This window comes from Lepidochelys olivacea (assembly GCF_965140295.1).
Source record: "Lepidochelys olivacea isolate rLepOli2 genome assembly, chromosome: 1".
NCBI lineage: Eukaryota > Metazoa > Chordata > Testudines > Cheloniidae > Lepidochelys > Lepidochelys olivacea.
The window spans coordinates 190,951,439-190,975,420 of NC_140411.1; positions in this window are offsets into that span (position 1 = coordinate 190,951,439).

A 23,982-nucleotide genomic window follows, 5' to 3' on the forward strand; every position below is an offset into this window, starting at 1 on the left:
AGGTTTTTGGTGATTAACTCTGACCTTGGGTTTAGCTGTTCTTAAGCTTCTACCCCTTCCTGCAGTGATTGGCTTGTACCTGGTTTCATGAGTCCTTCTTGGCAGTGGATGTTTACAAGCAGTCTTCCTCTTTAGCAACTCTGTTGTAAGAGTCAGCTAACTCTGCAGTACAGCAACTTTCCTCCTGTTTGCCACCCCTGCCCGTGACAATTTCTCCCTCTTAAGCATGATTCCTTCATGGGGTGCAAGCTCTGCAGGTGTGCCTAGTTGGTATTGGTTGAGCCCAGTGGAGCTGATTAGCTGCCTTCTGACTGGGATGGCAGAATGCCCTGTCACATTCAGGATTCCATCTAACACTATTAAAGGGGGTGGATGGGGAGTTGCTGATGCCACCTTCACTCTGTTCCCCTGGAACTGGCAGACAACAGGAATTATTTGCATGCACTCCAGGTGCAGTCACTGTGTTAGATGTACTGCCACGAAATGGTGGAGATAGTAGTTGGGCTTGCTTGGTATAGATGTGTTTGATATGAGGACCTGTGTGAATTACTTTCAGATGTGTGACAGAGCTGTAATTATAGTATGAGATCATCTGTTTTCTACCCTCTCATGTGAGGCAGAGGAAAAGCTGGATGTGTATCTTCAGGATGTAGTGTGCATCACTTCTATACAGAACTGTGTAGGTTATGTCAGTAGCAGGGCAAGGGCTTCTATTCTCAAGGCTGTTGTCAGCAGTGAAGTGGAATATGAGAGGCTTCCAAGGCTTTAATAATGTTTAAGTGAAAGTGTAGGTAGAGCTAGTATCCTGTGAATAAGCGTAAGGGAGTTGCAAAAGGCTGTGAAGTGGCTCTTACACAGCATACATGTGGTAACCCTTCTGGGGAGTTTGTTTGGTTTGAATGTATGCCAGGATGTGGAACTTCTAGCATCTTATAGTGCCAAAGGCCAGTGTGACTCTGTGCCAATGCATTCCTTACAGAGGGTAGAGGGAAGGTGGCATGGACAGTGTTTTTTTTCTCCCTTTTAAATAGATAGAATCATATGGGCGATTTAAAAATTATAGCCAACTCCAGTCACTCAATATATGTTGTGGTTCAAAGACAAGACAGGACAACGCTTTAAGCAAGCAAGCAAGCTGGTCTGCTAACGGGCTTCTGCCTGTCAGCTTTCCACCTTCCCTTTTATTTCTCTCCCTCCTGCGCATTACATATTCCGACCGCAAAAGGCATCAACAAAGGAAATAATATGACTTTGATTAATATTCTTATTTACCCGCCTCTATCTACTACAGTCCTTTGTCTCAGGCCTTGAGCCCAGTCCAAGGAAGCTTCCCACGGTTCATGTCCTCTGGGCAACTTCCCATGGTCCATGTCCTTGGACGGAGCACTGTGTGCACTGTTCCTACACAACACTCAGGGTGTGCCCTGAATGTTTCCAGGTGCATGAACTCTACATGAACCCTTCAAATACAAAAATTCCTTTTGTCTTGTGGGGAAGGGGCTTGTGATTAAACTTAACCTTAGTTATACAAACTTAAGGGTGAGTTCACAGCCATCAATTGAGAAGTCAGATAGGAAGGGATTGTTTTGTTAAAAGTGTTCACCCACAGATGATTTTTTTCTCTCTCTCTCTCATTTTCTGTGTCAGTTCATTCGAGAGCATAGTGAATGATTGGTTTCACCCAGTTAGTTGTTGGCGCCTCTGATGCATTGGATGAGGTATAACATATGTTGTGATCAGCATGTATAGCATCCCTGGATCTTGAAAGGCTTGTTGGGGAGAGAATTGATCATTGTAGCAGTACAGGTACAGTAGAAACTCAGAATTAAGAACAGCAGAGTTATAAACTGACCGGTCAACTGAACACCTCATTTGGAACTGGAAGCGCACAATCAGGCAGCAGCAGAGACAACAAACAAGAACAAAAAAGCAAATACAGTATAGTACTGAGTTAAATGTAAACTACTTTAAAAAAAGGAAAGTAGTATTTTTCTTCTGCATAGTAAAGTGTCAAAGCTATATTAAGTCAATGTTCAGCTGTAAGCTTTTGAAAGAACAACCATAGTATGGCTTGTAATTGTTTGACACCCCTTTTGAGTTCTAGTGTTCGGTGTCTGGAGACAACTGGGGTTTGTGCGGTCACTGCATGTTTTCTTTTTTTTTTCTTTCAGTACTGAAACAGGTTCTCTTAAGGTATATGGGTGGCCCATTTCATGATGCACTCTACTTCTTTGATAAATGTCCTCGTTTGGTGAAGGCAGTTTTACGTGTGTTTATATGAGTATCCCAGACTTGCTCTTTGGAGGAACTACTGTGGTATCTGAGCACCTGGTTGTAGATAACAGGTTTTTTGTGTGTCTGGGGTGGTTGCTGCACTGTGGAGGCAAGTTTGGTGATCCATGAGTTTCTTGTATATGGTTGTTTTGTAGGGTTCCATTGTTGAAGCTGATTGTGGTGTCCAGGAAGTTGATGCTGGTGTGGAATTTGATGTATGGGTGATGGTCGTTGAAGTTGTGGTGGAAATATATGAGGGAGTTTAGGTCCTTTGTTCACAGGATGAAAATATCATCAGTGTATCTCATGTATAGTGCTGGTTTCATGGTGCAATCTGGAAATTCTTCCTTGAGGTGGGCCATGAAGAGATTGACACATTGGGAGCCAACCTAGTAACCATGGCTGTTCTCACAGTTGTACTAATTGTTAAGTTGTTATGGGTGGGGATGAAAAGGATGAGCTTGGTGATGTTGGGGTGGATTTCCATGCATTGTCTGTTATCTTGTAGGTATTTAAGGAAGGCTGTGATTCTGTCATTTGTGAGGGATGTTTGTGTACAGGGAGGTGACATCCATGGTGACAGAGATAATGTTCTCTGGGAATTTGTTAATATTGCAGAGTCTCTGGAGACCTGGCCCTTTGTGTGGTGACTACAAACAACTATTAGTGTATATGACTTTCAGTGTCACACAGATATACACATTACACCCAACTAAAGATGGGAACGCCAGATCTAAACTCCCCTGAACTTCGGAACATTTACATTTGGACAGGATCCGAGAATGCCTAAACTTTTTACTTGCCTTAAGGGTGAGCATTGGGGGAGAGGGTGGATAGAAGCAAACGGGCAGTGGGGTCTCAGAGGAAGAGGTGGGGCAGGGCCATGGTTCAAGTGCTGGTGCCCCCCCCCCACTTCTAGGGAGCTTCCGACCCTCCTGACAGGATCCAGATTCAAATGTTGTGGATTAGGCCTATTCATATATCATGTGAACTGGACCCTTGAATATGAACTTTGAGGGAAAGTTCGGAAATCTGACTCCAGGTCTGAAATTTTCAGCTTGAATCCATAAAAGCTAATTTGTTTACCTGTGAGTTGAGTGGCTAAATATGTGAAAGGACTCATGCTCTGGGGACACAGTCACTCTATCAGTAATTCCTCTTTTCAACACATAGGGCTATTTATCTCCCTGCTGTACATGCAAGTTCTGTACACACCTATGGGAACCATTTCTCCTCCCCTCCAATCAAGGCTTCAGCTGCCTTTCACAGGGCTTCTTTAGTATGGAATCAGATAGACATAGTGTCCCAATTCAAGCCTTTAGTGGTACAAAATAGTTTGTTTGAGATTTAATGAATGGGTGAAACTTTCATTTAAGCTCCATCTCTTAAAGCTTTTAAAAACAACAATAAAATTTGTGAGGGTAAACACTTTCCCATTAAGTTCCACAGAGGCTGTGAAGGGTTAAAATCCATTGCTGATGTAATAACCTGATATATGGATTGTGTCAGCTCTTTCTACAGGCCCAAGGTCCAGAGTTTGGTCAAGAGGCCAGAGGCCTAGCAAATAGTGATTAGCTAAGAGAAAGCAGAATAACCAAAAGATAACCTTGCTTTTGCTAAGATATGCCTGGTCAGCAAAACGCCAGATGTTGGGGATAATAATTGTGTCTTATTCAAAGTTGCAAATAGAACAAAGAAGCCCTGTTACTGTTGTGTTAGTTTCTTCTGTAGGGAGATGTTCTTCCCACACATCCAACCTTGAGTTTATGAAAAAGGTTGGAATATGTCAGTATATGATATGGCCTCCTCCCACCTCCTTTTCCCAGGGACCAATTTCTGTCTTAAAACACAAATGAGCAACTTGAAAGACAATCTTTATTGCCATATATTTTCACTGTTTCTTTGCTTTAACCCCTAGGAATGTACCTGTTGGATAATCAGAGGAGCTACTTCATTTCTATGGACCCCAAATCAAAATTCAACATATATATTTTATACTAATACATTTATTGAAGTACTAATTGTTAATTTGTCAACTTGAGACCATGGGTAGAGACATTATGTAACCTTTGACCATTGGCTACTGTGCTATCATGTCTTGAAGACCTATCTGGGGGTGTGGGACAGCCTACCCCGTCACTTTCCCCCACCCTTGGAAAATCCATATATTCCATTGTAATCAGTTGATTGACAGTGTCTCTGAGCCTAATAAGCGAGGTGACACTCCGTCAGCGCTGTACGTAATAAACTCCTGTGCTTGACCTCTACATGGTGTGGATTTCTGTCCTTCAGGCTGAATGTACCTTAATAGGCCTCCCTAATCACCAGAATAATTATTATTATCATGATGAAGGACTCCTGAGGCCATATAGTCTGCAAAAGGAAAATTCCATTCTTGTCTGTAAATTTAATCCACAGGTATCAGAAAAAAAATAAAATTGTATCCTTTGCTTTCAGTTGTTTTAAGAAATCTTGGGTCAGATTTTCAGCTGGTGTAAATCACTAGCGCCGTGATTTTAATGGAGCGACACCAATTTACACAAAGTGAGAATCTGGCCTCATACCTGGGTTCTTTATTTGTTCTGATTTTGGTATATATTTTTAAGCATATTTTTAATGTGAAGTACACATTAGGGGGAAAACCTCAATCTTTGTTTCTTTTCAAAAAGAAAAGGAGTACTTGTGGCACCTTAGAGACTAACCAATTTATTAGAGCATAAGTTTTCAGGTCTTAAAGATCAGTAAGTGTCATTCAGAAACTACTCACTCCTCTGAGAGACTGTCAGACACATAATTAGTACACTTTTATGGAGAGAAATTACTCCTGGGATCAAAAACAGTCTCTGCACAAGTAGTAACCTATTGAACTAATGGAACACACATCTAGCAAGACACTGTTATGCATTACCCTTGAGCCCCAAATTTCTAAATACACATACAATAGTATCAATCACCAGTAACGTGCCAATGGATGATTATAAACTTCTGTGGCCCAGGAACCTCTTAATGCCAACTGGTAAGGAGCACAGAGGGGGTGTATAAGGATAACAGGAATCTCCTGACTTGGTATTTATATTCTAGCTCACCAAAAGAATCTCATATGAGGTCTTCAGTACAAGCCTGTGTCACTCTGGTCATCAATATCATGGTGAAATGTATGCACAGATACTATGTATGTAGTTATTAATTTATACTGAAAATACATTCTTAAAGTCTTTGTCTAGGGGACTGGTCACCAGCGAAAGTGAAAAGCAGATTTTCTGTGAGAAGAGATGCTTAACCATCTATCTGTTTACATGGAAATTGAATATTATCTCATTCACACTAGGTCTCCTATCATATGTCTGTATTGAGTGCAAATGAAGGATTGTGCAGACTTCAGAAAGAAATTAACAGTAAGAGAGGAAAATGGATATGGGTGAGGGGAACCCTATGTGAAGGTTTACATCAAAGGCTTGCTTTCCTTATTTAGGAGGCAAAGGAGATGCCTGGGCACCTTTCACTGGGAAAGGAAAAGAACAGTGAATTTGCTTCAGGAAAAAGGGTTTTTAGCCAGGCTTGGCTGAAAATGCTGGAGAAGGCTTTAGATGAGATAAGCTTCTTTCGACAGAAGATTAGCCTGTTAGTTTAGTCTCTAGAAAGCATATTATGATTTTGGTTTATAAGTAACCATTTGTTTCCAAAATTCTTACTCACTATCACCAGAATCTCTGTTCTTAGATAAACTTCTTCTTCTCACTATAAATATCATCATAGTGCTGTGGTGTTAAGCAAAGTGGTGATCCTGAGTTGAATCTCACAAGCTGGGGTATACTGTTTCTTCAGGAACAGAAGGCCTGGTACTTCTGAGTGTTCAATAGATAAGAGGTTGGATGCTGCAGGAAATGATCTGAGGACTTGGGGACTGGTGTGTGCATCTCATTACCTGTACAGAGGAGAGCGAGGCCTGTGGAGGCCTAAAAAGCAGTGCTTGGGTTGCCAAAGGCTGATGGTTTCAGGGAGCTTATCTGCAATAGGCACAGACAAGACAGTTTCATGCTAAGAGCAGATAGTGGCGAGGTTCCACACATCCCTGGGGAGCATCACAACTTCCTTTCTTTCATCTTCATTTAATTGGCTATCCACTTGTTCTTTTATTTTGAGACGGGATTAATAGAATTGCCCACCATCTCTTAACTATATTGTTCATAATTTTATATATCAAGTCCACGCTTACTGATCTCTCTAAAGTTAAAGAACATACTCTTTAACCCTGTCTTCATTAGGAAGCTGTTCTATGTCCATTAGTCATTCTTGTTGCCTGTCTCTGAACCCCCTCTATTTTTATATCTTTTTTGAGATGGGATAACCAGAACTGGACATAGTACTACAGGTGAGGGAATATAATGGATTTCTATAATCATTTGCGTTCTTGAAGTGCCATACAGTGCAAAAAAGTGATTGCTAAGATGCAAAGGTATATCAGGTATAGCAACTTTAACTTTTTTTTTAAATAAATTGACTAGACTTTAACTTTATAATTTAATTTATTTTGTTTTGTGACATAGAAATTTATTGAGCCTCAGGGGGTTAGTGAACTAGAAGGACTCTTCCAAAGAGTGTTTTTGAGCTTGAATCATTTCTTGTGACCTCAAGTTTGCCAAACACTTAATTTCACATCCATTCTTTCAGTTTCGTAAATTTATGCAGAATTAGTGAACCCATTTGACAACTAGAGTCCAAAATAATGACCATCTATGTGCACCAACTTCATGGGCAGTCACCTGCTCTTATGCAGAATCAGTTTGCTACATCATTTCAATCTGGAAAGCCAATATAGCATAGGAATAGCAAAATCATTTACATGGAAAATTATGTGCTATATGCTACTTCAAATTGCTAGCATGTATAATGTTCTCATAGGAGGGTCTTTATGTACATGTTTTTTGTCCGCTATGTGGTTAACTTTGCCTGCACAGATCAGGATAGGCATCTCCTGAGATTAAAAGGTCTTGTTTTCCAACATTCTTAACCTTATCTAAACCATCTTAATGCAGGAGTGTTAGGGTACGCACGTTTGTTTGACCTTTACCTTCTCATATGTTGAACTAGAAAAAAGTAGAAGTTGAAGTAACAGCCTACTTTAAATTATTTATTCTTACTCACCCCTGTTTGCTGCTTTTCCTGCTACATTTCTCTCCTCTGGCCCCTTGGAATGAGAGCTGCACCAGATTATACTCTCCTAAACACTGGTACAGTCAGACTCAGTGAGCCATGTTCAGTTCACTGTAAGTAAGTGGATGACAGTCTAAGTGGGAGTTAAAGTTGGGGGAGGGGCAAGTGGCTTGGGGATCAGAATAGGTTTTTAATTACACCAATGAAGACTCTGTTTGGCATCACATACTCAACTCTAAATTTACAGCAAACAGCTCAAGACATGATTTATATGCATTTACAAAACAACCCAAAAGGATAAAAATACAAGTTCAAGACCGCTCTCTGCCTCACCATTTCTAAATGGGTTTATTCCCTTTTATTTTATTATACATGATACAATGAAAACAACCCTTTCATGCCATTCTCTTCTGCCTCCAGTCAGATAGTAGAACATGAAAGGGGGAGTATCTATTTACAGTTCAAGGGGGTATTACTGGGGGTCAGTTTTTGCCCCATGTTCCAGGTAAACTACACAGCATCCTGTTTGTGAGATGAAATGAAGACCATGTATAACTTACATTAATCATTTTAATGAGTTACATTTTGAAGATTTACTAAAAGACCATTATTTGTGACATCTGACATATATGGCAACTGCCCAATGCACCTTTGGGTGTTCAACCTATCCAGACCCAGTTACCTTTTTAGAATGAAAGGCTGGTGTTGCTGTTATCTGAAACTACTAAAATGTTTCACTTTTTGTCCAGAGGCGTGGATCTCACCTGAGAATTTAGTCAAAAATATTGTTGCAGTACTGAGGACACTGCAATTTCCCAGCCACACTTTCAGTCTGTCCCCAAGTAATGGATGACCTACAGAAACTCTCAGCAGAACAATATAAAAATCACATTAAATTTTAAAAAAATGTAACATCCAATAAAGTAGATGAAATGGTAAAAAAAATATTTTTTAAATCCCTTCTCAAATAAAGATTCAAACATGATGGAAAGCAAAATATTTTAACTAGCAGAAATGGAAGCACTTAATTTTAACCACTGTTTGTGGTTACACATTGCAATTCATTTAACCACTTTAATAATTTATTCATTCTAAATCACTCAATATAATTCATTTACCCAATAATATAATTCATTTGCCACTTAGTTAATTTACTCAGTATAATTAAGTCTCCCGAAATGAATATATTTATAAAGATTCACTGTTCTTTTTATCAAGGCATTAAGATGTCTCAGTTAAGTCAAAAGAAAAATAAAGACTATTGTCATAAAGATAAGCTGCTTCATGATAATTTCTGCCATTTATAGCTCATCTTTTGTCTGAATTGATATTGGTCAGCAGTTTTCCCTCCCCAGAAAAGCATTTCTTCTAAAGTATAATTGGTTCAAATAAGAACTATGTCAAATACAGCTGGCAGAGACATGGAACAGTGGCAAGCTTTGGGGCATGACATACATTTTCGAGACATGTTGCATAGATACCATGCACCTGAGATTATAAACTGGCCACATGAGACACCCCAAATGATGACTAACCTTCTACTGAGATGGCCTGTATAGTTCCCAAGTAAAACCTGCTGGCTGCACTGAATATATTTAATCAAATAATATTGGGCAAGGCTAGCTCTGTCAGAGAGGTATCCTAAGGCCATGTCTCCATCCTTTAAAACGGTGTACTTTATTTTTAACACATGGTAACTGACATGCCTGAGCTATCCTGAAGTAAAAGCACTGTGCAGAGAAGGCAGTTTAGTTTTACTGTGGGACAAACTAGATAAGATCAACCTGAGGTGGAGATATAGTGCTGACCTCACCTAGTTTGCTCACGGTAAAACTACAGTGCAGACAATGCACTCTGGTGTTAGTGTGGGGTAGCTCATGCACATTAGTTACCCAGAATTTTAAAAATACACTTTATTTTTTTTAAAAGCAGTGAAGACCAGGCCTAAACCAGAGTGGTCTTTTGTGGCAAGTTGCTGTGCAATTAACACTGGTCTGGGAGGAGCATTTCTATTTGAGTTTTTCAGTAGCAACACAGACCCTAGAGTCAGTGATGAGGGAGCAAGGAAGTGATCCTGGCATTAATTTTGGAATGTGCTACTCCCATGAACATATGGAACTTAATAAATGGATTAAAGCTAGCTTTCCCACTCCTTGGTTACCTGTATGGGAGGGGCAGTTGTGAACCTGTGCAGACTGTGCTCAAGCCCCACAATATAAACCCTAGGAAGCAGGTAGTCTGTACAGGCTAATAAGGGGCTGCTTATGCACACAGGTTGTGCCACAGTGTAGTCTAGAGTTTGTAAGAATTTGTCTTGCCACATCTGGATGTTTTGTTCTGACATAACGTTCCTGTGTTCCTCCTTGCTGAGCAATTGTCTTTTTCAATTAAGTTCTGAGGGACAAGTGCAATTCTTTGACATAAGTTTGCATTGAATAGTTCTTGTGGCTACTCACTTAGCTTTAGTAGGTTTCCATGTTATTTTCAGGACCTTTGGTGACATTCCTGTGTGATATCCTCCCAGTCCCTTCTTACCTCTGACACAATACTTCTGTTGCCAGCCACTCTTACCAATGCCTTTGGCCTTTTCATTCTTCTTAGCCACACACCTTCCTGCCTTCCAGCTTCTGGAGCCCTTTCACACAATATGCCTCCTTCCAGAGTGCAAACTTGCTGGCCTGTGCAACTGAGTTCCTGAGGCAAAAAAGTAATTTATGCCAGGCGAGGAGCTGGCCTAGATTATTTTCCACTCCGGGGGAACCTGGAACGCTTAGTTGCAACTCAGACTATGGTCTGATTCTGGGGTCGTACAGCTGCATGCTTCTGCCTTTCTGAGTGCTGGTGTAACTCCATAATATAGCCCTCTGTTTGGAAACAAAGCTTATTTTTGCTGAAAAGGAAGGGGAACAGCATGGCCATGTGATATAAATATGGGAATAATATAAAAGTAGTATAATAAGGTGATTAAAAAGCTTGCTAACATTAAATACAAAGAATCAGTCCAACTTCAGTATTTACATACACATGTGGAAATTGGTGACAATCCTATTTGCATTACCGATCATGTTTTATACCATGCTATTATAGCTGGAATAAATCCTCTTTTCTTCCAGTTAATTTTGATGAACTGCCACATAACCACATACATTAAGTTTATATTTCTGTGCTCCTATGTAAACTAAGTTCTTTGTTTGCATAGTCCAGCCAATAAAAGATGTTGTAATACTTCTCTAAAATTCTGGTTAGTATATTAGATTGCATAACATACCCCATCACAACAGAGTAGCATGTGAAGAAGATTCAATACACACTGCTGAAAATTAACACATTTGACATTACAGTTTCACAGTTGTCCTGGTAAGATTCAATCTTTTGAATGTATTCCATTATAAATGCTGTCCCTTTAAGACAAACTGTGAAGGAGAGAATTTAAATAGTCAGTTTGTCCTCTACAACTTAATTTTATGGCTTGGGTGAGCAGCAGAGCTCAAAGCAGTGGTTGGAGCAGGCTTGGCAGATAAGTGAAGGTAGCATCAAGCTAGAAAGTCGTCTTGACAATATTAGTGAGGAGTGGTTACACGGAAGACTTTGGGGGAGTGAAAGAGACCAAAAAGGATACAGAGAAGAAAGGGTCAGGAAAGGAGAGAATGACTATTATGATTTATTTATTATTTCCATTGCAGTAGCACCTACAAATCAATCAAGTGAGCCACTGAGTGAGCAATCAAGTGAGCCATTGAGGGTGCAGAGCAAAGGTGGGGATTTGACATCTTGATAAGATAGCAGATCTGAAAGATGGGGTAGTGTTAAATGAGAGAATATTTTTTCAGCATGCAGGAACTACTGCAGAGAGGTGGTGATATTTAACTGATGGAAAATGAGTGAGGAATGAACAAGCAGGCAGGGTACTTGGTATCTGGCAGAGAGGACCTGGTGGAAACCAGAGAATGACCCTTATTAGCCTACAGTGATGGCCAAGAGCCTGGCAGCAAAAAGAATGAGAAGGCATTACCTGATAGCAGAAAAGAGATGAGACAAGAGTGTGAGAAACTGGCATTGGAATTGGAAGAAAAGATTGCACGGCCCTGAAAGTAAAGAGAGAGTAAAGCTGTGTGGAATTAACTGGTTCCTATTGGCAAGGCGGTTGGTACATTTTTTTTCTAATTTTGTCTCCCCTGGTTTTACATTCTTTGTCTTTTTTTTTCACTTTGAGCTTAAATGAACCGACAACTCTAAAAGAAGAAACATTCTGGATTGAAGCTACAAGAAATCTGCTTTTTCTCAAGGTTTCACAGAAAATATGAAGTCCTTCCCTTGAACCTGAGGGAAAGGAGGGAGATTTTGTGAAACTCTACCCCTATTTGCCCCAAAGCTTTACAGACCTGTGACTTTTGGATTTGTAATTAACCCAAAACCCAGGCAAGGAAAAGATGATCTGAATGAACAACTTACCTTCCTGATAATATAATAAGCATAGCCAAAGGATGCTGTTTTGGGAGATATCCCCAGGTTTCAAGGTTAAGCACAGCTGGTTGGATTGTTTGTTACTCTTTTACAAACCTTAAGTATTTGCAATAATTTTTAATTATTTCAATCTTATTTTCATGAAACAAATCTCATTTTTTCCAGTTTTTCCCCATTTTCCAATTTTCCCTTATTCTTTTTTGGAAAAGTTACAAAGCTGCAAAAGAAAAAAATATAACTAACTGTGCCACTCAACTTTTCAAAATTCCTACAAGTTTTGAAAAGTTACAATATGGCAAAAGGAAAAACAAAAATATGGAAAAAAATAATCCTGAAGAATGTTCATTTTAGTACACTCAGTGGTAAAAGGGGGAGAAAATGGAAAAGTTCAAAATAAATTCCAAAATTTTCACAATTTTTTAATTTAAAATATTCTCTTCCAAACCCTATGAAGCAGAAACAGTTGGATAATATTGCAAAATTGTTTTTCTATTTTTCAACTAGTTATAGCTATAAACAAGATTTTTTAATTGCTATGTTGTCCTATAATATGCAATTTATCAAGATACACCTTGCTGATTTCTCAGTGAGGAGGGGAGCTGCTATCCACTCTGCCCTTGCTGCTGAATAAAGAAAACAGACTAAACTCTCATACTCCTCCACTGTCTCTTCTAGGATGCTTCCTCTCTCTGAGGCCTTCAGGTCTCTGACACTTTCAGAAGAGCTTGAGCTAAGTAGACAGTCACCATCTCTGGGATCTTTTTAGCAGCTATATAAAAAGAAAAAACTTGCCTTTAGTTTCCTCCTTTCCACATGGGAATAATAGAAGGCCCACACTCCTTGTCAGCAGATAGCAAAGGTCAAATCCTGATGTCAAGTGGAATTTTGCTATTTACTTGAATCAGGGCCATGACTTCAACCCAAGAGTCTTAATTCTCTCCTTTTCCTAGAAGGAGTATGTCAGGTTGAACAGACTACCTACAGAAGAACTGTGGAAGCCTCTCTGAACAGGCCTGGGGAAGTTGAAAAAACTTTAGCCCAGGTAAAGTGACTATTCGAACCCCGCAATAACGAGTGTGAAAGCTGTGGTCTGGGAAGAGCAAAGAATGTATTGTATTCATGTTTGGATTTTCATACCCCAGAACGGAAGGAGATTTGTTTTGGCTTGAGGGCCAAAGCACTAAGGTCAGATTAACTATTCTACAAGAGGGAGACTGCAGAACTAAGGGGAAATCAATGCACAGTAATAACGTGTCAATGGAAAGGTCAGAACTCTTTGCAAAAGGAAAACCACTATTTCTTTTCTCTTTTTCAAAGTCTAAAGCTCAGAGTAACAAAAGAAAACCAGAAATCATACTAAAAAAAGTTGCAGCGTTTCATGTAGAGCTGTTTGGGAACCAGAATTTCTGTACGGCAAGAAATTGTGACATTTATATTTTTTCTTACCAAATCAGAATGAAAACCTGAAATTTCAAAATTTTCTCTGAAATGCAAATTCAGAAATGTTTTGTTTTGCTAAAGATGTTTCGATTATGATTGTTTTTACATATTATATTAATATGCATGGTTTTATACCAATAATATAAAATATTTCTGCATAATATAAGTTGAAGCAAAATCATTCAAAACCACTCAAATCATGTCCATTTTGATGAAACTGCCTTTTTTTTGATAGAATAGTTTTCCATCAAACTTCCTGATCAGTTCTACTTTCAGGTATCCTGTATATTGAGCAAAATAAGCTTTACTCAACTCCGGGCATGGGGGACTACCTCTCCATTGCCAGTAACCTACCACATAACTTCATCTTCCTTGAGTGAGCTACGAACAGGCTAATTGGCTTCATGTATTTCCCATCTGTTTATTAAGCCTTCCCTGGTCAGAATAGGGAATAGTCCCTGTGCTTCCTGTGCTGGTCAGCCGCTGCTGCCCTTCAGGACTCATTGCTATCTTTCTATCTTATTTCATTCTCAACTGCAGTGGCAGTATGTGGCCTCTAATAAGGACATGAATAGCAGGTTACCAGCCTATTCTCAATAGCACACCACTTGGGTTACCTATGGACAATTATTGACTGTACCCACTCATTTAGTGTGGTACTGTTGCCAAGATTTTCAGCAATGACTAGTGATTTTCAGTGCTTCAGTTTTTGGCTGTCCAACTTCAGACAGCTTAAAGGGTCTGATTTTCAGAGGTGGGTGCTTGACGTTTTTTTGTCATTTGGGCCTCTTTAAGGTGTTTCAAGGCTGGGCAGCCAAAAGTCACTTTTAAAAATCTTGGGCTGTGTCTTTATGCTTGTAGCTGCCCAATTTGATGAGAACATATTTTGCAGTACACAATAACTGATGATTAGGCGGAATCTGGAAGGGAAAGCAATAGTTTATGATCATTTTTAGGTTATTTTGCCCCTTTGTTTTATTGCAGTTTTACAGTATTACAACTGTAAAGTCCACAAGAAATATGGCAAAGAGACAATGTTTTGAAGTTCAGTTGTATTCTGATAAATAGCCAGGTACGTTTGTATTTAGTTGATCTCCATATTTCCATATTCAGTTGGCTCAGTTTACCAGTGTAAGCATGAAAGGGAATCAATTCTTATAAACCTGCCGACATGCCAGTTAGATTTTAAAGATGAAATCTAACAAACTCGGTTTGCCAGCTGGATAAGCTTTAAAGCCAACATAGCATGGAACCTAACAGAATCATCCCTTTTTAATGAGTCCAGGGAGTATTAACTTACTAATTTTAATGCTGGCTTCTCTTCATGTCAACCTTTTAAGCACTGGTCTACCCTGCAAATGTATGTCCGTATAACTACGGTGCTCAGGGGTGTGGAAAATCCACAGTTGTACCAACCTAACTCCTGGTGTAGAAAGCGCTATATCAACATGAGGGCTTCTCTAGTCGACATAGCTGTTGCCTCACAGGGAGGTGGACTACCTCAGCCGCCGCAAGAAGCTCTCCTGTGGCTGTAGGTAGTATCTCCACTAAGCGCTGCACTGCACTGGTATAAGTGTAGATGAGCTCTAACTTGAACAGAATTTCTCAAACCAGGGCACTTTGCTTATTCTTAACAACCCAACAATTTATTAATTAACCCAGAATCACATTAGTGGTGAACTATTGATTTGATATTAAAGTGTAGACACAACTAATGTTGTAGGTATATACCAGTTCATGTTTTTTTCAAAGTGCTAATGCTGTAAGCCTGGGTTTGGATCTGAATGTCGGACTTGCTGTTTCTAATCATAATGGTCAATAAGAACGAACCTGCAATCAGGAATGATTTGACAATTGTGTTGATGATACATAACACTCAGGACCTACTTCTATTTAAATCAATGGCAAAATTCCCATTTGCTCTAAGGGTGGATAAGCGTGCCATTACACATAATATGCACCCTTTGTTGAGGCAGCTTTCTTGGCTCTGCAGCAGTAACAGGAGACGATGGGAAGGAAGCCCTGCCCATGTGCCCGCCACTACATATGTGACTATAAAATGAGCACATAATGTGAGTAAGATGGCCAAAATAGCCTATTTTTACATAGCCCCTATCACCCCATATGTTTTAAAACAATTTATTTTTGTCACATTAGAAGATTTATTGCAGAGTTATATAATTTGGGGTTGCTGAGTTCAGATTAAATGGATCCAGAATGCTTCCAAATTCACAGAGCTCTGGGAATTTAAAAGTCAAGTATTAAAAAAACCCCTCCAATTTATTGTTTGATTTTGCATTTTATTCCATCTTTTGCAATGAAGAGCTGTAACAATTTGCTATCTTGGCAGGAAGCATACAGTACAGATGAAATAAATTGTGATTTGAGATGCAGGGAAAAAAGCAGGATAGAAACACTTTACTACAGAAAAGCTGAAAGGAAAAAAAGACTGATTCTGCTATTAAAAAGTTATTGCTAAAAACAATAACCTTTATGAAGTCATCATGCTTTTGATTTACCAAAGCAAAGAACTGATATTTTGCAAGTGAGTCACTGACACTGCAGTAATATTTAACAAAGATAAATGATACTTTGGATCAGAAAAGGCTTTTCTTATTACTTCACACTTCAGCAACCTAAACTTTTCCCACTTACTTTGCTTTATTAATTTTAAAGACTATGACACTTAAGGGCTGTGTTCTTACAGCTCTGGATACGTTTGCTGAATTCTGTAGACCTGTGGGATTTTAGCTGAAAAGAGAATTAATTCTTACTGTATAGTTAAAACAACCAACTGTTTGAGAATGGGAGATAAATTGTTATGTTTTCAGTGCTTTACTCTTATGTTTTTAATTGTATAAAAAGCAAACATTTTTTGCAAATATTTGTGGTACACACAGTGAAACAAATTAGCATTATAATACTAGATTTCTTTTTCTTGAATAGATGAAAAGGTCAAAAGAATTCTAACTGTACGTCTTGGTCTTTATCAAACAGGCTTTTTGTTCCATTGAGGATGCAGTCATTGTCTCAGACAAGAATGAAAACATGATGTGCCATTTACAACTCTGAGATATATATGAAATACTTAGCATTTAATTATATTAATTGCTATTATGCCAACAGTAAGAAAAAAAGAGGACAAATAACACGTTTGGTGGGTGGGTGGGGGAAGGAGGGAAAGTATGTGTAGTTGTTGAATTGGACCCATATCTCTATAATTAGAAAAGGATATAACTGTGGTAACTCACATACCAATGAGTCAATGTTGACTTTTTACTGTTGACCATCATATATTCTATATTACACACACAATCGCTATGTTAAAAGAACATTATCAAGGTTGAAAAGCTGAAATTTGGGAAATGCCAGAATAAATGTTACCTGTGGAGCCTTAATTCAGCCATGATACAGCTTTTAATTACACGATCACATACGATTTTTTTCCACGGAACCTCATTCAGCACACAGGTTGGACAATGCTCGGTGAACGAGCAGCTATTCAATATTTTATTTTCCCCTCATTGTTCAGTGTGTAGCCCTAGGCTTATTTACTGCACATTATTCAGACCCTGCTCTCAAGACAGAATTTTTAATTTCCACATTGGTTTTTTTGTGGTGCTTTTCACTGTGCTACCTCAGTACTTCACAATCAATCTTCAATCTTCACAATCTTCTGGGTAATTAGGGGGTATTATTGTCCCCATTTTACAGATGAGGAACTAAGACACAGAGAGATTAAGGTCCAAAGTATCCACTAACATTGGGCGCTCACTTTGAGCGTACTTAACATTATATAGCACTTTATATATTCAAAGCACTTTATGTGTTCATTGACTTCAGTTGCAGCTGTGAGTGCTCAGCACTTGCACAAATAAGACTAAGTGGCTCCATTAGTCTTATTAGTACAATTAGTGACCGTGTTTAAATAACTTGCCCAGCATTGCAAAGGACCTCTGTGGCAGAGACAGAGGTAGCATCTAATATTCCAGGGCACTATTCATCTCCATAATCATGAAACCTTTCTCTTTCTGCAGTTGCCTGCCTCCTTCACTCCCCTTCTTGTTTTCTGTTACGTTGTCCCCAGCAATCAACTGTAGCCTGGATTTAGTGGTGCCTCCCTCCTAAACTGAGAGGGAGGCCTTTAGTTAAGGGCAGGCCTAGACCAGCCTGTCCCACTACTATAAATAGTATACAGATTCTGCAACAAATGAAGCAGGTATCTCCTAGACAGCAGTCTCCTGAATTGCACAACCCTGTTTCACCTCTAGAGCAGGTCCATCCTGTGAACTGAATAAAGCTGGGCTCCAGTGTAAAAAATACATGTTCATATAATTCAAGACTGTATCAATATTGTTATACACCTGGGGGGGCCCAGGCAACCTTAATTCTGGCATTTTCTAAACTCTGAGTGCTTCACTTTGCGACCGTAATGTTCTTTTAACTTAGATGTTTATGTGTAATTTCCTAGTCTTTTACAAAAGCAAACTGAAAAAAACAAATCTATCATGTGCCATCATATTGATACCCAGATGGTTGTTCAGCAGGCTTGAAACACTCAGATGGACCACACATACTTCTGCCGCCTGAGCTAATGGAGTAACTGATACTAGTAGTAGGTTATCTTCTATGTGCCCCAGCACCAAAGGGGGATGAGACACTTTGACAGTGAGTTGTCACAAATATTTGCTGACAGCAGAGGAATGATGAGACTTGGGAATCTTGGGTTTCATGCCAAGCTCTGAAGGGGAGTGTACTCTAATAGGCTCAGACTCTTCTGCCTGTTTCCCCAAGCTGCTTCTGTCCTGTCCCCTCCAACCTGTCTCTATCCAAGTCCTGTCCCTCCCCTCACCCAGGACTCCTCTACACTAGTCCCATCCTCCTCACCTAGCCAGTCACAGTCTGCGCTCCTCATGCTTATTATCCCAGTCATCTCGACCTTCAAATCCCAGTGTTTCCCTACCCTCTAGCTCATTGTCTACTTGTCTAGCCAATCCTTGCCACTGCTCTGTCATCATTCCAGGCCTCCAGTTGCCCCCATCCCCATATTCTGCATCCCCTTTAGCTCCTAGTCTCCCTTCTAAGTGTCTCATTCAATCTCAGAGTCCTCATCTCTGCATTCAGCTCCCTGTCCCAATCTCTTTGTCCAGCCATCCCTAATTCTCTCTCCACACCCTTGCTCTGCATTAGATTGGCCTGCCTTCCCCCTGCCCCCTGGTTCACTCTCTCCCAGCACCCCATCCAATCTGTCTCTCCATAACTGAGTCCTCATTCCCCTTTTCTCTCTTTGGTTTCCCATCCTAAACTCCTTGATCAACCAGTCCCAGGCTCTCCACCCAAGTCTTCTCTTATCAACTCTCAGTTTTCCTCTCCCTGCACCTTGCCAGTCTCCAGTTCCATCTCCCCCACCTCCAGGCTCCTTCTCCCAGTCTACTCCCTCCTTGCCCATCTCTTGCCCACTTTGTACTCAAGTCAGGCAGCTTCCTCCTCCACTGTGCCTGAGCATCAGCAGAAGGGAATCACTGAGAGCACAAGAGAGACAGGCTTTTTGCCCTCATGATGGTGCCTGGCCCCAGCCTGGTCTGAACAGCCATTACAAGGAAAGCCCTATTTTGCCCTTGTACACCTGTTTCTCTGTCAGCTGGGCAGTAATCAGATCGGAGCTAGGAGCTGTGAGAGGCTGGAGTATGATTAGAGTACACATATTTTTTACAGATTTTATCTTCCCAAATCTACAAAGTCTTCACTGAGCATGTGCAAACTGAGATTTTTCAAATGCTTATAACTTGGCCAAATTTGAGCAGATTTTCATGGAAAGAGCAAAAAGGCAAATCCCTGTCATCTCCTGCCACCCATATCAAGTGCTTGAACCAAACCATAGGGGGGATTAGAGGCTTTAAAAGAAAAGGTTACCAGATTTTTTTTTAACATTGCAAAACAATATATTTTTACCAGCCTTGTTCTTGGAAATAAAGTATCCAAAATCATGCAGTCTGAGGCAGACACCCAGCATGGAAAATTTCAGCCCAAATAGTTAAGGTCTGGTAAAGTTATAAGCAATTGTAAAGAGAGTATTATAATGGGAAATGCCTGGCTGTAAACTACTCTCAAATCACTCAGCCTTGCTGTCTAGTTCCATGGAACGGTGTAAGGAGCATGCACTGTAGTCCAGTTAACACCCCATTTTAGAGAAAAGGGCAGAGCAATTGGCAGGTGTCGTCAAGAAAGGAGACAGAAAATGAAATGTTGGGTTTCTGGGTTCCAGCACCATGGTGAATTATATGCCAAAAATGCTGAATTTTGTGGCATTTTGAAAATAAAATGTCCAATATACTAGCCACAGACTCATAGAGTCTAAGGCAGTGGTGGACAACCAGTGGCCCCTCAGGGTAATCCGCTGGCAGGCCACGAGACAGTTTGTTTACATTGGCACAGCTGCCCGCGGCTCCCAGTGGCCGTGGTTCACCATTCCCGGCCAATGGGAGTTGTGAACCGTGGCCACTGGGAGCTGCAGGCACCATGCAGATATAAACAAACTGTCTCGTGGCCTGCCAGTGGATTACCCTGTTGGGCCATGTGCGGCCCGCCAGGTTGCCAACCACTGGTCTAAGATGCATAGACCCATATTAATTGAGCAGATCACACCTCTCAGAACGATTGTTTCAGGCTGTCTGCAGATTCAGGCATGCATCGCTGACTGGTAACCTTGAAAATACAAATCTGGTCTCTCCATAACCAAAAGGGTTAGAAACCCATGAGCACATGTACATGCATATATTTAAACAAAAGCTAACATTCTGGAGAACTCTTCTGAGGCAACGGGTAAAGGCTGCATCAAATTCTGCAGCTGCAGAATATACTGCGCCCTGACAATAAAGTCATTGTGACCTGAGTGTCAGAATCAGTGGTAGAAGTGGTTTCTAATGAGAATTATTTAGAATTTGTTTAAGGGAATTATTGAACAGCAGTAAATTCTTAGTCATTACCCTGATAAGTCATAATGCAGCAGCCCTACAGTTAGTTACGAATCTACGAAGACAGACACTTTTAATGTATATATCTCTAGAGAAAGATGCCACTGCTGCAGGGGAACACTTTTAGTTTTCCAGATCAACAACCAATATAAAAGGGAAACTGCCAAGAATTAAAAAAAAATAAAATAAAAACAAATTATTTTTTTTCTTTCTAATTTATTTTTCTTCAGGAGAGAATTTGACAAAAGGCATTATTATTCGAGCATAACTATTATTTGCCACCTTTTTGTTCTTCTTCCACAGATTTGGCTGCTTTCCCATCCCCTTCTCTCTGCTGTATATAATCAAGACTCTGTTCCTGAGGATGCTGTAAGTTGTTTGGTTAATGAGAAGACATGGTGGCAATATTCTAAGTGTGTTTAGGTTCAGAGGGCACATTCTGATACTTTACATGGGCATTACCTTATTCTAAAAGTAGTCTTGCCGACACCACTGGACAGCTTGCAGAGTAAAGCACTAGCCACTGTGAGTATAGGTGCCAGATTTAGGCCTAGAAAGGGGGAGATGGATATACATTTATATCATGTAGCTGATTAGTAAATAATTGTTTTTGTCAATAATCTTAGCTCAAGAGCTCATTGGAAAAATTCTGATTTTTTCCCCCTGGAATTTGACCATTTAGCAAAATCAAAATGTTCCAAGAACACAGCTCAATTTTAACTAAGATCTCCTAGAAACAGGGCAGGTTGGAACCTGTCCACCTGGTTTCCTGCCAGCTCACAAACCCTGCTCCTTGGAAGCCCTGGAATTCCTAAGACCTTCAGGGCCCATGGCTCCAGGGCACCCTACTGGGTTTTGTGAAGAATTTTGAAAATTTTGGTTTTCATTCTAAATCAGAACTAAGCCTAAACTATTTTGAAATAGCAAAATCCTTTGTGAAACAGAATTACTATGCTCAACTGTACTTTTTACAGTGGAGCCAATAGCTACTGGAAGATTGAATATCTCTCTTTTTCTTCATCATACATTTTTAAGAAGATTGCCAGCTGAACTCTGTTTATAGAATCCTTACCACTGGTGCTGGAGCAAGAGACAGAAAGAACATATCTGGAATTTCAGATACCAACATGAATGCGCGATGACAAAGACTGTCATTTATGCCACTGCCCTGTATCGGGGGGAGGGGAGGCTGAGCTGCATAGCCCTAGGAGGACCTTGGAGAGACTATGCTTGAGGCAATCACAGTCTCTTCTGGGAATTGCTCTGGTGAGCAATCTGTGCCATCCATTCGGTATGGATAGCTCCCTCAGTGTGTTATCCTGCTGGCTTTACAGGCTGGAGTAGGCCCTATCCTTTCTGCCCCTTTTTCAAAATCCTGCTACCAGGATGGAGAGAGGAAGAAGCAGGGGCAAGAGGTCCCCACTCTCAATATGGACGTGAAGAAATCCTCTCAAATGTGACCAAATGCTGAGCACCTATCACACATATAAATGCTGTAGAACAGTAACAGTTGCTTCTTTTTGATCAGTCCTGATTTCGATGAATGCATTCATTATTGGCAAGTTTTGTCTAATTGTTTGTGAACACATTGCAGCCTATTGGCCAGATTCTTAAATCTCTCTGAGTTGTACTTGGGAAAAGACTGGAGGGGAAAAGAAGAAAGTAGTTTTAAGGCTAACAGAATATGATCTTAATCAAACTAATCAACCATGATCATCTGTTATGCATTTGTTTCAGTGACAGCAGAAACAGGAAGGTCCTTTACTAATTAAGGATATTATGAATTAGTACATGGCTATGAAAAATTAAAATTGTATCCTGACTCAACTGAGAAGTTTGTGAATTTGAGTTTGAGCTGAATGAGTCCCCATCCAAGAGAAACTGAACCATCTGATGACACTGCACTTTTTAGCTCAAGGTTGTAGCAAAGAAATTTGTCTGATCCATCTAGTAATAATTTAATCTATTGATAGCACATCCGGAGCTTAAATGTAAATATTTTATTCCATTGACTCAAAAGATAATTTTGAAGTGTATGAAGAGCTTGTGATTTTGGCATTAATTCAGTGCAAACAAAGGGCCACAGTCTTTTTCAAGAATCCTCTGAAACAGGTGAAATCTCTGAATCCGGACTGGTCTTAACTTGCAGACATAGTAATTGATATGTTGCTTTTGGAACTCATAGAGGTGTGATATCACTTTTCTGTGCCCATTTGGGTGATCCTCAATAAAAAAAACCTGTTTGGTACCACTGCATCTTACACCAGACAAAGCAGTGAGAGGAAAAATATAGCCACAATAATGTCACTCTCTGACTTTTATGGAAGAGAGCTTCATTAGGTCACATAGCCCAAATTGCTGCCAATTTAGTTCCCCTTAAGAAAATTAAATCTGCATATAGCGCTTAGATGTATTAGTCTGAGATGTGCTGGCTCAGCAGAATGATGAATTTGGTAACGTGTTGTGCTTCTGGTAAAAGTTAAGGGATTTTTAACTGAGAAAGGCTATCTGTTAAAAGATTTTGATTCACTGTTTCATCTTGCATTTTAAATTCTGGCTAGCATTACATCACATCAGAAAGACATGAACCCCTACCTTCAGGGAACGAATCAACTAGTTTCTGATTTTGCTTGCTTTCTAAACAAAGATGAGGCTTTTTCAGACACATAAGCAGAATGACCTTTCCCACTTTCTGAGTTATTAACAAAGGTTCAATAAACAGGCATATGATAATTGTTCCTTTTCTGAATAGATCAAGGAGCTTCAAGATTCATTTCATCAAGGTTCAGAGTCTTTCAAAGGACCAAGAGAAATACTTGACTCAGTTACAGAATTATTTCTGGCTGAACCTGAAGAAGCCAAGGGCAATGTTCACCCTGAATTGACTGAATTACTGTACTTTCATCTAAGCATCATGAAGGAAATGTTTTGAGTTTCTATAATTACTTGCCTGATGATAAATTGAGAGTTTTATAAAAGCCTGCTATTTGAGCAAGTCCCTGGGGACGTACTCCTTTGTTAAGAGACCTTTCCTATTATGACTCTAAACAAATCAGATCATGACAGTCATTGTATTCCACAACATGTTATCTATTTGGTAAAATGGGGAACTGCAGCAAATACAGACATCCATGATCTCATATTTCAGCCTATTTGTCTGACATCTCTTTGTGGCATTGATATAGACACTGCAGCAAATGAGGCTAGACACAGGGATGGATTTTATGCAGCAGGCCTCAACTTTCTTAAACCTAACACAGGTATGGGGTGTTACCCCCACATTTCCCAGACTCTCACATACTAGGCATTTTAAGTGGTTCCAGGGTTTCCTATCACATACCCCATCACCCAGGATAGACTACCCCAGGACTCAACTCACTTTTTGGAGTCCTACCACACAACCCCCAGCAAGGGGGCAGAGGGTACCAAAAGGGAAACCTTGGTCCACGAAGCTCACAAGGTTACCCCCATCTCATGAGCACAAGGCCCATCAACAAAACCCCAGGTCTTTTACTTTTTGGAATTGTCCCTTTTAACTGCACTGGAAATCGGCCACTGGGGTGCACAAGTGACAAGCCTTGTCACCCCTTACCAATACCTCCTGAGGTCAGAATTCCTGCCCATCCATTCCCCCACATTTCAGAGCTAGAGGTTGTGTCCTGTGTTGAACAAATGT